Here is a 16,865-nt window from a genome sequence, read left to right on the forward strand (position 1 = left end):
TCGAGTTGCGCCCCCTGCCTTAGCTCCTGCTGCTAGGAACAACAGGTAGAGGAGAATGTTTTCAAGTCGGGAAGGGGCTGGGGGAGCGCTATTTAAAGACGGGCGCTTCCTGCCTTTTCTTGTTGGCAAAATTTTTAGTACACGCAGGTTGAGGGAGACAGATGTCTGAAAAGATTTCACGCTGTCCTAAGGAGTTTTGGCCCTCAGCACCAGTTTTGAGGTTCCTAAGCGCTGAGCTCTTTCCCTGGGCCTATCCATTAGTGCTTCCAACACAATTGCTTTAGAGGTCGCTCCAGGCCGAGATTCAAGGCTGCAATGAGCAGGGTGTGGCTGGTGAGCAAGATGGCCCCGCCCCTTTAAGAACTGGACGGCACCATTCTGTCTGGCTTCCATGGTAACCGACATCGCTCGAGCTTCAGTAGCGTTCGGAGGTTGCACCTCGCTCCCTGACGTTAGCGCCTTGAGGTGTGTAGCGCCTGATTTAGCGATCAAATCACCTCCAGGGGCGATAGAGGCAAATTTTGCAGTAGGAGGCAATAACTAGCACTGGGCGCTAAACTTTGCGCCCGGCTGATATTAGCTCCCCAAAATGGGCGATAACTAATTTTTCCCCCTGCAAGTCTAGAATCTTAATGTACCAAACACGTCCCCCTTCATTCACCAAGTGTAAAATTCTCAATAAGTATGATTGTTATCTCTTGAAGGAAAATAATTTATTTTTAAAATAAATGTATTGTTCACCTATTGCCAAATTGTACCTAAAGGCAGCAGTATAATAGATTTGATTTATTGACTTGTGTTACATTTGTTTCGGTTTACATTGAAAAGCTGAATGAATAATTGGTTGGACTTGGGTACACAGATTTACAGATTGGAAACAAAACCTAACCCAAGCATAAAATTCCTTAGCAAACTAGTTTCAGAATTAAACTGTAGTGCCTTTGTCTTGTACTGTGTGGATCATTTTTCAGTGCTAAATTGCAGAAACTGCCATTACAAATAAAACAAAATCATAAAATGCTGGAAATACACAGCATGTCAGTAACAGTTGTAAAGAGTTAACATTTGATAGGTGTTCAAAATCATGAACAGGTGTTCTAAATCATGAATGGTTTTGATAAGAGTAAATAAGGAGAAACGGTTTCCAGTGGCAGAAGGGTCGGTAACCAGAGGACACAGATTGACAAAAGTACCAGAGGTGACATGAGGAAACTTTTATTTAAACATATAAGCGGAGGGAGTCGTCGTGATCTGGAATGCACTGCCTGAAAGGGTGGTGGAATCAGATTCTATGATAACTTTCAAAAGGGAATTGGATAAATACCTGAAGGGAAAAAATTTATAGGGCTATGGAGAAAGAGCAAGGGAATGGGACTAGTTGGATAGCTCTACCAAAGAGCCAACACAGGCACAATGGGCTGAATGGCCTCCTTCTATTTTGTATCATCTTATGGACACAGGCGAAAGTTTGTGTTTTTTTTCCAGATTTCAAGCATTTGCAATTTTAAAGAAAATATAGAGTCAACCTTAGGAATGTGCACAACTGGCAGGGGGCCTCACCCACCTGGTGTACATATTGGGACACCGTGGGCATGCATTTGTAAAATTGGCCCCAATGCTTTTCTTTTTAACCTACAATACAACAGTACATTATTGGCTGTAAAGCGCTTTGGGAAATCCCGAGTTGCGTGAAAGGTGTTCAACAAATGAAAGTTCTTTCTTTATCAGTAGTGGAATAGAAAGCTGTAGCCACCCACCCCCCACCCCTCCTCCACTAATCACTATTCAGTCACATTATCACATGCACTTCAGCAGTTTTTGTCTTTCCAGGAAGCAGTTCGGCATAGCGAAGGTGTCTATGCTATTTATTAAAATGGAAACAAAAACTTATTGCTGGTGTCCGGAAATCAAATTGCACAGAGCTTCAAGTTGCCAGACTTGAGTAATGCCTCGCATCACCCCTTCTTTGAAGTACACATTCATTTGGCACCTGTCTCCGCTACTTTGATTGTCTATTTACTCTCCCAACTTTTTACTCTTCCCAATTAACCGCCTCTCCCTCTTGCCCCTTTCCACAATGGACTGAAATGATCCTGCCCGATCAATACTTTCAGTTTCTTGTCAGTGCCGCAGAGTTAAATGTCTGAAAATGCCAAAGAAAATTTCAGAATAGAGACTGAGAAAACGGTTTTAAAAATTCAAAAAAAAAAGTAATGACAATGAAGCTGATAGGCAGGATAATAGTTACAATTGAGGGGTGAATAGTTGAGTCTTGATATTAGCCTTCTATTACAGGACTCCAATAGATTTATAGACTAGGTTAAATATGTTGTTGAGATACCGCGGCAAACGTGGGAGTCGAGACCAGAGTTAGTGAAACACAACTGCTTTAATCAACCTCATGGCAAAGAGGAACTGGAAAAGCCCGCGCAACCACTTAAATACTCCCCAGACAGGAAGTGCTCCCGGCAGCCTGTCCCTGCGGGAAACAAGTTGCTGGAGGAAAGGGCCCCCGGCTGGGGGCGTCTGCTTAAACTGTCCGTGCCACCGTGAGCAGATTATGTCCAGTAGTGGCGTGTCGCCACAGAGCTCCCCTCAGAATCCGCTTAGGAGGAGTGGACGAGTCGTGACGGTGGTCTAATGGTTCTGCCAGAGCGGCTCCGAGTGGTCGCCGGTCTAGTTGGTGGGGCCGGGTGGTTCGCCGCCGGCTGTGCTGGCGGGACGGCCTCTAGTTGGAGGTCGGGCCACGGGGACCTGTTCCCCTGGTTGTGTATGTGCTGGTTTGAGCCGGTCGATGGAGACTGTGTCGACCCTGTCGCCGAGTCGCAGCTTGAAGACCTTGTCCCCGGTTTGTAGTACCTCGTACGGTCCGTCGTGCGGGGGGGTCGCAGGGGTCCGCGGTGCGCGTCGTGTCGCACGAAGACGAAGCGTGCCTGCTGCAAGTTTGGTGGGACGCGAGGTGAGAGTTCGCCGTGTCGGTTGACCGGAAGTGGGGCGAACTATTGAGCGGAAGAGAAAGAGTTGAGCCGCTGCTGTTCGGCCGACCAAGGCGTGGTAGCCTCCGGAAGGAATTCGCCTGGGACGCGCAGCGGTTGTCCGTAGACTAACTCCGCTGCCGAGGACTGGGGGTCTTCCTTGACCGCGGTGCGTAGGCCTAGTAGCACCCATGGTAGGTGGTCAGTCCAGGTACTGTCCTGCAGGCCGGCGCGGAGTGAGGCCTTGAGCGACCTGTGGAAGCGTTCACACAGCCCATTGGCCTGCGGGTGGTACGCCGTGGTTCGGTGGAGCGTCACCCCGAGGTTGCGTGCTGTGGCCGTCCAGAGTTCGGAGGTGAACTGGGCGACTCTGTCGGAGGTTATGTTGGCTGGTACGCCGAGCCTTGCGACCCAGGTGTTAATGAACGCCCTGGCGATGTCGGCTGTGGTGGTGGAGGGCAGCGGCATTGCCTCAGGCCAGTGTGTGCAGCGGTCGACCATCGTGAGGAGATAAGTTTGGCCTTGCGATGGCGGCAGAGGACCGACGATGTCGACGTGTACGTGGTCGAAGCGGCGGCTGGGTACCTCGAAGTCTCCCAGGGGTGCTTTTGTGCGTAGCTGTACCTTAGCCCATTGGCAGGCGAGGCAGGAGGTGGCCCAAGTCCGAACATCTTTGCTGAGGCCGCGCCAGACGAAACGCTGGGAGAGGAGTTTGACGGATGCGCGGGCACCCGGATGGGAGAGCGCGTGTAGCGCGAAGATGCGGCGGCGCCAGGTTGCAGGGACGACCGGCCTGGGTTGGCCGAGTGAGACGTCGCAAGTGACTGCCGTGGCTTCGGGCCCGTGCGCGACCATGGCTAGGCGTAGCCCTGGCAGGCTGGTAGCTGCCGAGAGGAGGTCTGGGTCCGTGAGCTGGGCCGCTGCTAGTTGCGCGTAGTCGACCGCGAGGTGATTCGCGCAGATGGCTGGACGGGAAAGGCAGTCGGCGACAACGTTGTCTCTACCAGAGACGTGCTGGATGTCCGTAGTAAACTCGGACACGGCCGCGAGCTGGCGTTGCTGCCTAGCGGACCAGGGTTTGGTGTGCTTGGCCATCGCGTATGTGAGCGGCTTGTGGTCCACGTACGCGGTGAAGGGGCGGCCCTCCAGGAGGAACCTGAAATGGCAGACCGACAGGTGTAGCGCGAGAAGCTCGCGGTCGAAAGTAGAGTATTTCACCTCCGGGAGGCGCAGTTGGCGGCTGTAGAAGGCAAGTGGCTGCCACGCGCCATTGGCCCACTGCTCGAACACGGCTCCGACCGCGTGGTCGGAGGCGTCGGTGGTGAGCGGGACCCGGGCATCGGCCTTCGGGTGCGCGAGCAGGGTGGCGTCGGCGAGCGCGTTTTTGGTGGCGTCAAAGGCGGCTGACGTGTCAGTGGTCCAGGCTACGGCCATCTTGCCGGATTTACCTCGGAGAGAGTCGTATAGGGGCTTCATGAGGGCTGCAGCTCTGGGGATGAACCTGTTGTAGAAGTTCACCATCCCGAGGAACTCCTGGAGGCCCTTGATGGTTTTGGGGCGGGGGAATTGCTGGACGGCCTGCACCTTGTTGGGCAGGGGGACGGCCCCAGCAGGGTTGATGTGGTGACCGAGAAAATCGATCTCGGTTAGGCCGAATTGGCACTTCGCCGAGCTGAGGATGAGCCCGTGTTGGGCTAGGTGCCCAAACAGGATGCGAATGTGTTCGAGGTGTTCCTGTTGGGAGGAGGAGCTGGCCACGAGAATGTCGTCTAGATAGACGAATAGGAAGTTCAGGTCCCGGAGGACTGAGTCCATAAGGCGCTGGAAAGCCTGGGCTGCATTCTTGAGGCCGAAGGGCATCCTCAGGAACTCGAACAGGCCGAATGGGGTGATGACGGCCGTTTTGGGGATGTCCGCGGGGTGTATGGGGACTTGGTGGTAACCGCGCACCAGGTCGACCTTGGAAAAGACGGTTCGTCCGGCCAGTCGGGCCGAGAAGTCCTGGATGTGCGGCACCGGGTATCGGTCGGGGGTGGTGGCGTCGTTGAGGCGGCGGTAGTCCCCGCAAGGGCGCCAGCCTCCGCCGGGCTTGGGGGCGATGTGGAGGGGCGAGGCCCAAGGGCTGCTGGAGCGGCGTATGATGCCGAGTTGTTCCATGGTGGTGAACTCGGCCCGTGCGATTTCCAGCTTGGCCGGGTTGAGTCTGCGGACGTGGGCAGAAACCGGGGGGGGGCCGGTGGTGGGGATATAGTGCTCCACACCGTGTTTGGCGGCTTTGGCCGAAAAGGTCGGGTTAGTGAGGGCGGGAAACTCGGCTAGAAGTGCCGAGTAGTCGTCCGTGGCTCTGGCGAGGCAGTAGGTCGTCAGGCCGGCCGAACGGGTCGGGGTGAATGCGCCAGGGATGTGGGGCCATAGTGTTGATGTCGACGAGGCGGTGCCTCGGAATGTCGACAAGGAGGCCGTGGGCGCGTAGGAAGTCAGCGCCGATGAGTGGGCAGAGGACCCTGGCTGTGAGGAACTCCCAGCGGTAGCGGCGGCCTGCAAGGTCGGGCGTGACCATGCGGGTGCCATATGTGCAAATGTCAGAGCCATTGGCTGCGGCCAGCGTGATACCCCGTGCGCCGCGTTGGATTTCGAGGGCGGAGGCGGGGGTGATGCTGTGCTGGGCCCGTGTCGCACAGAAAATCGGCGGTTGGTGCGGTCGTCGGTGACGTACAGTAGAGGCCCCTTTTGCCCCGCGGCCATCGTGGGGGCCGGTGCCGGGGGGGAGGGGGTTTGAAAGTGCACGGTGGCGTGCAGCGTTGGGCCCTACTGCCAAAACAGGTGTGGTAGTAGCAGTGACCCGGAGTGGTAGGGCGGTTGGGCCTAGTGGGCCGGGAAGACCGCGTGGTCGTTGCCATGAGGTCGGGCGCGACGTCGCGGGCGGACTGCGCAGAGAGCAGCCGGTCGGCCTTTTCGGCTATCTCATTCAGGTCCGTGGAGCCAGATTCCACAATGAGCGGGCGGATGCTGGCGGGGAGCTGCCGAATGAAAAGCGTGCGAAAGAGGGCGCCGGTGTTTTTGTCGTCCGAGAGGGATAGCATGTGGGAAAGCAGATCCGACGGTGAAGTGTCACCAAGGCCGGGGAGGTCGAGGAGTTGGCAGTTGCGCTGGTAAGAGGACGTTTGAAATTTTTTAAGGAGCGCAGCCTTCAGATGTTTGTACTTGCCTTCCAGTGGTGGCTCCTGCAGCGCTGCCCAAACCTTGGGGACTGTGGCGTAGGTGAGAGAGGCGACGAGGTAGTCGTACTTCGTGGCGTCGACTGTAATTTTTTTCAGCCGGAATCTGGACTCTACTTTAACAAACCAGGCTTCGGCCAGGTTCTCCCAAAAGTCCGGTAGTTTAACCGTGACTGCATTTGTATCCGCCATGCTAGCTTAGGATTCGTCCTGAGCGTCGGGGTCACCAGTGTTGAGATACCGCGGCAAACGTGGGAGTCGAGACCAGAGTTAGTGAAACACAACTGCTTTAATCAACCTCATGGCAAAGAGGAACTGGAAAAGCCCGCGCAACCACTTAAATACTCCCTAGACAGGAAGTGCTCCCGGCAGCCTGTCCCTGCAGGAAACAAGTTGCTGGAGGAAAGGGCCCCCGGCTGGGGGCATCTGCTTAAACTGTCCGTGCCGCCGTGAGTGGATTATGTCCAGTAGTGGCGTGTCGCCACACTGTATTAAATGTTAATGCTGCAAACTGACAGAAAGCAAATATAGCTTTGGAGTGTAAATTGGGATTTAAAACCAAATTGACTCCAAAGCCTAGTGGAATAAAATACCAGGGATCGATGTTGGGACCAGTAATGTTTCTGGTTTACACCAATGAATTGGACTCAAAAATCCAATGCAAATAGAATTGATGGTAGGGGATTTGACAATGGTAAAGTAATTGAATGTCAAGGGGTGGTGGTTAGACTCTCTTGTTGGAGATGGTCATTGCCTGGCACTTGTGTGGTGCGAATGTTACCTGCCACTCATCAGCCCAAGCCTGAATGTCATCCAGGTCTTGCTGCATGCGGGCACGGACTGCTTCATTATCTGAGGAGTTGCGAATGGAACTGAACACTGTACAATCAGCAGTGAACATCCCCACTTCTGATCCAGTGATGAAGCAGCTGAAGATGGTTGGGCCTAGGACACTGCCCTGAGGAACTCCTTCAGCAATGACCTGGGGCGGAGATGATTGGCCTTCAATAACCACAGCCATTTTCCTTTGTGCTAGGTATGACACCAGCCAATGGAGTTGCCCCCCCTCCCCCCACCGCATTTCCTTCAGCTTTACTAGGGCTCCTTGATGCCACACTCGGTCAAATGCTGCCTTGATGTCAAGGGAAGTCAATTTCACCACACCTCTGGAGTTTAGCTCTTTTGTCCATGTTTGTACCAAGGCTGTAATGAGGTTTGTAGCCAAGTGGTCCTGGCGGTACCCAAACTGAGCATTGGCGAGCAGGTTATTAGTGAGTAAGTGCCGCTTGATAGCACGGTCAACGACACCTTCCATCACTTTGCTGACGATTGAGAGTAGACTGATGAAGCGATAATTTGCCAGATTGGATTTGAAGCGATAATTTGCCAGATTGGATTTGGCCCGCCTTGTGCGGACAGGACATAACACATTGTTGGGTAGATGCCAGTGTTGTTGCTGTACTGAAACAGCTTGGCTAGATGTGCGGCCAGTTCTGGAGCACAAGTCTTCATCACGACAGCCGGGAGGTTGTCAGGGCCCAAAACCGTATCCAGTGTGGTCAGCTGTTTCTTCCTATCACGTGGAGTGAATAGAATTGGCTGAAGACTGGCTTCTGTGATGGTGGGGACCTCAGGAGGTGCCAGAGATGGATCATCCACTCAGCACTTCAGGCTGAAGATGATTGCAAACACTTCTGTCTAGTCTTTTGCACTCACATGGTGAGCTTCGTCATTATTGAGGATGGGGATGTTCATGGAGCCTCCTCCTCCAGTTAGTGGTTTAATGGTCCACCACCATTCATGACTGGATGTAGCAGGACAGCAGAACTTCCATCTGACCCGTTGGTTGTGGGATCGTTTAGCTCTATGCTGTTTAATATGCATGTAGGCCTGTGTTGCAGCTTCCCACCTCATTTTTAGGTACACCTGGTGCTGCTCCTGGCATATTCTTCTGCAGTCCTCATTAAACCAGGGTTGGTCCCCTGGCTTGCTGGTAATGGTAGAGTGAGGGATATGCCAGGCCATGAGGTTACAGATTGTGGTGGTATACACTTCTGCTGCTGCTGATGGCCCACAGCACCTCATGGATGCCCAGTTTTGAGCTACTAGATCTGTTCTGGATCTATCCAATTTAGCACGGTGGTAGTGCCACACAACTGTACTCAGCCGCTCGGTCAGTAGTGGTGTTACCAAGCCACTCTTGGTGATGGACATTGAAGTCCCCCACCCAGAGTATGTTCTGTGCCCTTTCTACCTTCAGTGCTTCTTCCAAGTGGTGTTTAACATGGACGAGTACGGATTCTTCAGCTGAGGGAGGGCGGTAGGTGGTAATCAGCAGGCGGTTTCCTTGCCCATGCTTGACCTGAAGCCATGAGACTTCATGGGGTCCGGAGTCAATGTTGAGGATTCCCAGGGCCACTCCCTCCCAACTGTATACCACTGTGCCGCCACCTCAGGTGGGTCTGTCCTACTAGTGGAGTAATTACATTTCTACAGCCAATGTACCTCCTGTTCCAGTCCGACAAAGATGTCGATTAGCACAAGAACCTTTGGATTTTTAGAAAAAATATTCAAAACTGATTTTTAAGACCAAGTTAAGTTCGCTGCACACAGTCCAGAAAGGATCACGTAACATCACTGATTAAAACACTTGCAAAACAAACACACAACTACAAGTACTACTAACTCAGTGTCACAGTTGCTCCACGGCCTCCAAAAATTTATTAAAAACTCAATGTCTTTATGGAGCAGGTTCCCCCTCTTACCTTGCCTTGCACCACCCCCACTGAAGTCTGTTTCAGGAGACCAGACAAACTATTCACAAGTATGGATGAGGATGCACATTTGACCCATCTTAGCTCACCCACAGCCTTCACATCATGCATTTATTAAAATGATCAGTGTTTTTAACTTCCACTACTTCTAAATGAGTAATCTACAGAGAGACTGGACAAAGAACTTCGATCATCAATCCCAAATTTGCCATTTACGGTTTTGAACTGGCATCACCTTGCTCCAGATCTACCGTTTCTATATTATTTCCCATTTTGTATGCCTCTTAAGGTCACTTCTCAGTTGCCTCAGACTTGAAAAGCTCAAGGCTTTCCTCATAACTCAGTTCTCTGGATGCTGCAAAGCATTGAAGAGAATTATTCACTCTGAACTGCCTCTAGGGCTTGAATGATTGTGACCAGAAGCATAACTTTATGACTTGGGCTGTACAGTTCAGCAATCTATTTGCTTTGTTGATTGCTGCTCTGCAGTGGTTGGACATGTTGAATACCGAGTCCACTCTAGATCTCCAAACATTATCTTCAGCAATTGCAAGTTATATTGTCATTTTCTTTTTGATTCCTTAATGCAGCACTTTAGAACCGTCAGATCATTTAAATCTGCCATTTCCACCCACATAACTAGTTTGTTCAGCTTATCTTGTAGTTCAAATTGCCCTTCCTATTATGGCATTATCTGCAAATTCCTATTTAAAATGCTCCTATTCCTCTTCTCTTTCACTCCCGCACCACTCTCTCGAACCCCCCCCCCCCCGCCACCCCCAACCAATTACCAGTTTTAAAATAACTTTTTGGGTGGGAGACAGATGAAAGTCAGATCTCCATTATGGGTTCCATACAAAAAGAGAATATAAAATCCCAGCTACATCTTGTAAATTAAATGATTACCAAACTTTAAAAAAGCTGCTAATACTCTTGGAGATCAGGGAGAAACCATCGGCAAATGCTCAGAGATGGGATATAGCCAAATGGCTTCCCTCTTGATCAAATTAAACTCACTTCAACTCAACCAGAACTCTTACACAATACCTGTACTGTACAATTATGAAATTACAGTTTAATTATGTAGCCAGGTGTAGGCTCTCACACTTTGATCAAAACCATCATTAAAACCAAAAATAAATCAGCGCTACATAGCAGTGTTTTTAATTTTCCACAACTGGAATGTTAAAGCAAATCAATCTCCTTCCCCACCCTCCTGCCTCCTGTAGTGTATGTACCCGTTTACCTTTAAGGGAACTATTGAATGTAACCGTTCGCCTTTAAGGGCACTACTTTAGGGTGGCACTATTTGTTGGCTCATGTATACTGTAATACCGATAGTGACCACACCAGTATATAAGGGTTGTGTTATGTTAATTAGGGCAGAACTCGCCCAGACCTCTGAATAGTAAAGACCTGTTTTTCTTTGTTAATGTTGGAGTCTGTGCGTTATTTACAATACAACTCACAGACTTAACACCTCCAACCCACATAGCCTCATACCAGCAAGGAGAGAAACACAGTTCCCACCACTTAAAACATCTACGTTTAAAATGAGCAGTCGCTTATTTCAGCCAAAACATAGAGATCATAGAATGGTTACAGCACGGAACGCGGCCATTCGGCCCGTCGAGCCCGTACCGGCTCACTGCAAGAGCAGCTTAGCTAGTCCCACTCCACCGCCCTTTCTCTGTAGCCCTGCAAATGTTTTTCTCTCAGGTACTTATCCAATTCCCTTTTGAAAGCAGTGATCGAGTCTGCCTCCATCACCCTTTCAGGCAGTGCATTCTAGACCTTAACCACTCGTTGAATAAAAAAAGGTTTTTTCTGATGTTGCCTTTGGTTCTTTTGCCAATCACCTTAAATCTGTGTCCTCTGGTTTTCGACCCTTCCGCCAATGGGAACAGTTTCTCTCTATCTACTCTGTCCAGACCCCTTATGATTTTGAACACCTCTATCAAATCTCCTCTCAATCTACTCTGTTGAAGTCCCTCATCCCTGGAATCATTCTTGTAAATCTTTTCTGCACCCTCTCCAAGGCATTCACATCCTTCCTAAAGTGCGGTGCCCAGAATTGGACACAATACTCCAGTTGAGGTCGAACCAATGTTTTATAAAGATTCATCATAACTTCCTTGCTTTTGTACTCTGTACCTCAATTCATGAAGCCCAGGATCCAGTAAGTTTTTTTTTAAACTACTTTCTCAACCTGCCCTGCCACCTTCAACGATCTGTGCACATATACCCCCAGGTCTGTGTGTTCATGCACCCCTTCAGTTTATATTTCCTCTCCTCATTCTTTCTACCAAAATGTATCACTTCTCACTTTTCTGCATTAAATTTCATCTGCCACGTGTCCGCCCATTCCACCAGCTTGTCTATGTCCTCTTGAAGTCTATCACTATCCTCCTCACTGTTCACTATACTTCCAAGTTTTGTGTCATCTGCAAATTTTGAAATTGTGCCCTGTACACCCACATCCAAGTCATTAATATACATCAAGACCCCTGGGGAACACCACTGTATACCTTCCTCCAGTCCGTAAAACAACCGTTCACCACTACTCTGTTTCCTGTCACTTGGCCAATTTTGTATCCATGCTGCCACTGTCCCTTTTATTCCATGGGCTTCAACTTTGCTGGCAAGCCTATTATGTGGCACTTTGTCGAACGCCTTTTGGAAATTCATGCACACCACATCAACCGCATTGCCCTCATCAACCCTCTCTGTTACCTCATCAAAAAACTCAATCAAGTTGGTTAAACACGATTTGCGTTCAACAAATCCATGCTGGCTTTCCTTAATTAATCCACACTTGTCCAAGTGACTGTTAATTTTGTCCCGGATTATCATTTCTAAAAGCTTCCCCATTACCGAGGTTAAACTGACCGGCCTATAGTTGCTGGGTTTATCTTTACACCCTTTTTTGAACAAGGGTATAACACTTGCAATTCTCCAGTCCTCTGGCACCACCCCGGTTTCTAAGGAGGATTGGAAGATTATGGCCAGTACCGCCGCGATTTCTTCCTTCACTTCCCTCAGCATCCTAGGATGCATCCCATCCAGTCCTGGTGACTAATCTCCTTTAAGTACAGCCAGCCTTTCTCGTACCTAGTCTTTATCAATTCTTATACCGACCAGTATCTCCTCTTCCTCCTCCTTTACGATATCTGTGGCAGCATCCTCTTCCTTGGTGAAGACAGATGCAAAGTACTCATTTAGTACATCAGCTATGCCCTCTGCCTCCATGCGTAGGTCTCCTTTCTGATCCCTAATCAGCTTCACCTCGCCTCTTACTACCCGTTTAATATTTATATGCCTATAGACAACTTTTGGATTACCTTTTAAGTTAGCTGCCATTCTATTCTCATATCCTCTCTTTGCCCCTCTTATTTTCTTTTCACTTCTCCTCTGAACTTTCTATATTTAGCCCGATTCTCAGATGTATTCTCGACCCGACATCAGTCATACACGCTCTTTTTTTGCTTCATCTTACTCGCCATCTCTTTCGTCATCCAGGGAGCCTTGACTTTAGTTGCCCTACTTTTCCCCCTAGTGGGAATAACACTGAGTTTTAAAAAGATGGTTGCCTGAATTGGTTTTTCCTACATTCCACCCATCAACATTTGAAGACGTGAAGGAAAATCACCACCAATTAACAACATTTTTACAAAGAACCAATATCTGATACAGCCAACATGACGACTAATATTATAAGGCTGCAACACTCAAGTAGAATTAAGCACAGTTATGAAAGGATTACAGCTGCTCATTTAAACACTTTCAATTGTTAAAGAGCATATACGTTGGATTAGTAGGGCCTGAAGAGATAAACCATAATTAATTTGAATTCAGGAGGTTTCATATCTGCTTCTTGCACTGGCAACTACCACTGTGGTTGTTGAGACTTTCCCACACAGTTCTGCAATATGTAGAAAAATAATTTTAAGAAAAGAACTTCAAATGACAATACGTAATGGGTTAAGTGACAGAAATGGTTTGACAAATTTAAAAACCAGTATATCCCAGTATTCATGAGTGTGCATCTAGTTGTAAAATGTCTGATTTTTCAGGCAGTGGGGTTAAATTGAATGAGTGTTGCAGTCATTAAACAAAGTCATTTTGTTACGAGCATACCGATTCTTAAAAACAAAAATCCAGAGCGTCTCTCCAGTCATTTAGAAGTTCAATTACAATAGATTTACCAGTATTTATTGTTGTTGATAAACAGTAAGTAAGTAGACAGACTGAGAACATTCCCCTAGCTCTGATTTACAATGTTTTAAATGGTTTGCAGCAATGACTTGGTTGAACTGTCAGACAACTATAAATTTGGTTTCAAAATTTGGAAAGGACAGTGTGTACTATTGCTGCAAGTCTTGTCTGGCTTTACAAGATAGTCAAACCAAATATTACATAATTTCCCTAGAGAATGCCACAATCAGCACAAGTATGTTCCAAAAATGATGCCCAAATTTACAGACACCGAAGCACTGCAGATATATTTAAATTTCCCAAGTACAAGTTTTCTAAAAATCCCAAGGTGATAAATGCTGAAGTGCTTCGGTGAAGTGCTTGTTGGTAGTTTAGATACAGTATTTGTAAGCACTATTATAGGATCATAGAACAGTACAGCACAAAAGGAGGACATTCGGCCCATCGAGGCTGTGCCAGCTGTTTCGAAGAACAATCCATTTAGTCCCACTGCGTTCCCCATATCCCTGCAATTTTTTCTCCTTCAAGTATTAATCCAATTCCCTTTTGAAAGCTACTATTGTATCTGTATCCATCACCCTATCAGGCAGTGCATTCCAAATCCTAACCACTCGTTGCCTAAAAACATTTTCCTCATGTTGCCTCTGGTTCTTTTGCCAATCACCTTAAATCTGTGCCCTCTGGTTATCAATCCTTTAGCCACTGAAAACACAGTTTCTCTTTAAACACCTCTATCAAATCTTCTCTTAGCCTTCTCAGCTCTTGAAATGACTTGACTTAACTTTCTGTAGCAACTTTACTTCAGATCTACCACGTAAACAGCAACTTCACACCATTCAATGCATGTCAATGTTGAGGCAAACAGCAGGATGCCACTCGCAAAGCTAACGGCAGCATGGCGCAACTCGGACAGCAACTTGCGGATATTCACATTTAACCTCACATCTGTCTATCGCCCGAAGAGGTTATTGTAAAGTCTGTGGGTTGTACAGTTAATAACGACACAGACTTCAGGAATAACAAACAAACAGGTCTTTACTATTCAAAGGTCAGGGCGAATCTGCCCAAGGAATCATGCCACAACACTTATATACCGGTGTGGTCACCGTCGGTATTACAGTATACAGAAGCCAAACAAGTAGTGCCACACCTAAAGTAGTTCTCTTAAAGGTGAACGGTTACATACAATAGTTCTCTTAAAGGTAGACGGGTACATACACTACAATCCTCCCTTTTTAGCTTATTACATACAGAGTCCCCATTAAACATAACATATCTTCAACTTCATATAAAACAATTTACAGACATAGTCTCGGTGGGAAACAGTTCACAGGTTCAGTCTCTGCGGGAACAGTTCACAGATTCAGTCTCTGATCTTGACTCGGTCCGAACAACATCTCTTTGGTGTAGATGGTTCACATTGCTAGTGTGACTCCTCCATATCCTTTTCTTGACGTAACAGCTTGAACTTTCGTCCTGCTGAACCAGCAGTGCTGACTTTTACAACAACTGGGTTGCCTTGATATTTTCCTACTTCCCAACTGATTTAACTCCTTTCGTAGGGTCCACGCATGATCTGGTAGAAGTGATAATATTTGCGATAGTTATCATCTTCTGCTTCTTCTTTTTCTTTTCTGCTTTTTGGAGACTCTCGGGGCTCCCTTATCAGCTGCCAGCTGTAGCGCCACCAACTCTCTATGTTCCTTCGACTTTAAGTGCTTCATCCTGATTTCGGCACTTTGGGAGTTTTCAATCACAAACTGGGCAGACCACATCCTCGTAATATTCAGTGTCACTCAACAGGTCATGGTAATATTTGGGTTCGTCCTGAGTTAGGCCAGCGAGAGGGCCTTCTACTTCCTCCTTACCCATCTGGACGTTAGCTGACTGTGGTTCCTTCCCTAGACATCTTTCTTGAAAAGACTTCTTCATGCATTCATCTTCATCCCGCTCTTCCTGGGTTTCCTGCAAATCCTTCACTAATGACCTCATTTGTGATTTCAACACTTCCCCTTCCCTCGGGGATTGATTGATCGGGCTATTCAATCCTTCTACTGGAGCAGCTGTTTCAACATTCTGTTGTTCACAGACGCGATTCAGCGTACTTTTGGCATCCCAGTAAAGTCTGTTTTGCAACCTCAGCTATTTCCCAAACTTTTGAGAGCTCCGAACTCCTTCCCGTTGAAGATTGAAGCTCGTGTTCAGATTGTTCCCATTGCAGAGTCTTTTCCCTCAGCATATGAAGAAGTTGGCTGACCGTTAACTCTTCCACGGGAACACTGTGGATCAGAGTCTTCTCCATTTCATCCACCTTTTCCTCCAATGCTTCCACCTTCTGTTCCTCTTGTACTTTGGCTTTCAGCGCTCGGAAAAGTTGCGCCCTGATGCTCTCTAGCTCATGTTCAGGGACCATTCTTACAGTCTCTGTGTTTCTTACAGTTTCCTTTTCTTCCACTGAAAGGATTCCCAGTTGAATCTGTTCTTCAAGTTGTTGAACCTCGGACATTGCCGCCTCATATTTGTCTTGGGTTTCCTTCAATATTTTTATGAGTTCTTGGACATCTTGTCTTTCATGTTCTGCCATGTCTTTCACCTCTAATTTCTCATCTATGGATGGAACTTCTACCGATGAGTCTGTCTTGGCCTTGAACTCATCAAGAATTTCCTGCAGCCTTTGGACTTCTTGCTCATGTTCAACCTTTAGTTGTTCATATGCTTCTACTGAAACTAGCTTTTCGGAGGTTGCCGAGTTAACCCCCTCCAGAATTGTAGCCTGGGCCTGTTCATACTGTTCTTTCAACTTCTCACACTCTGCTTGTAAGGAGTCGCAGAGAAGAACTGGAACAACATCCTGGCTTCCTGAAGATTCCTCTTCATCTGCTTCTTTCGCAATTTCCTGTTGGGAGTTCAGCCAAGGCTGCTATGCTATCTGCCTCTCGAAGTCTCACTGCCATCAAATCTTCTTTATTCTTGCAGTCTATCTCGGCCATTTTCCGATTACTTTCATTTAACTGAGTGAGTAGTCCCTTATTCTGGGCTGAGAGATATTGCACCTTCTCATGTAGACCATAGCACTCCTTCTCTGCTGATTTGGTTCTGTGTTTCAAGTTCCAACATCCTTTGCTTAGCTTCTTTCAGTTTCGCCCCTATAAGCTCCTCTTGCAACATGGCCACATTATTCACATCAGGTAAAGAAGCGTTTCTCTTTTCCATGTCCAAGATTTTTTTCTGCATCTCCTTAAGAGCACACTGCGATTCAGCTTCTCTTAACCTTGCCTGCACTAGCTCCGTCTCCAATTGCAGAACAAAATCCTCAGTGTAGCGTGGTTTGCCTTTATGCTGTATCTCTAGATCATGCAAATATTCTAACTCCTGAACATCATAAGGGAGATGTGATCGGTAATTGGTCACGATGGCTCTATGGTCGCTCTTTGCTTGAGCTAGCTGCCTCTGCTGTCTTTCCAGGTTCTCCCATTCGGTGTCCCAGAACTTTTCCATTGTTTTCATCTCTTGTACGAGACGGTAACTCAACTGTTCTAATTGTTGTCGTACTTTGAAATAAGTTTGAGTCCGAGTTCGGTGTTCTTCCGTCGTGGATAAGTCCTTAACTTGAACAGGCTCAGAATTCTCTGTCAAACTGGAGTTCTGCTCTGAAGCTTTATTCTTCTCGGTAGCATAAGCCT

General features: G+C 48.0%; 1 protein-coding gene across 9 annotated transcripts in view; it reads right to left on the reverse strand.

The window, feature by feature from the left end:
• mllt3 (MLLT3 super elongation complex subunit) overlaps window positions 1-16,865 on the reverse strand; it is a 174,634-nt gene that overhangs the window by 94,584 nt on the left and 63,185 nt on the right. The window lies entirely within an intron of this gene.

This window comes from Somniosus microcephalus, chromosome 1 (genome assembly GCF_052327205.1).
Source record: "Somniosus microcephalus isolate GS21.2 chromosome 1, FLI_Smic_1.0, whole genome shotgun sequence".
NCBI lineage: Eukaryota > Metazoa > Chordata > Chondrichthyes > Squaliformes > Somniosidae > Somniosus > Somniosus microcephalus.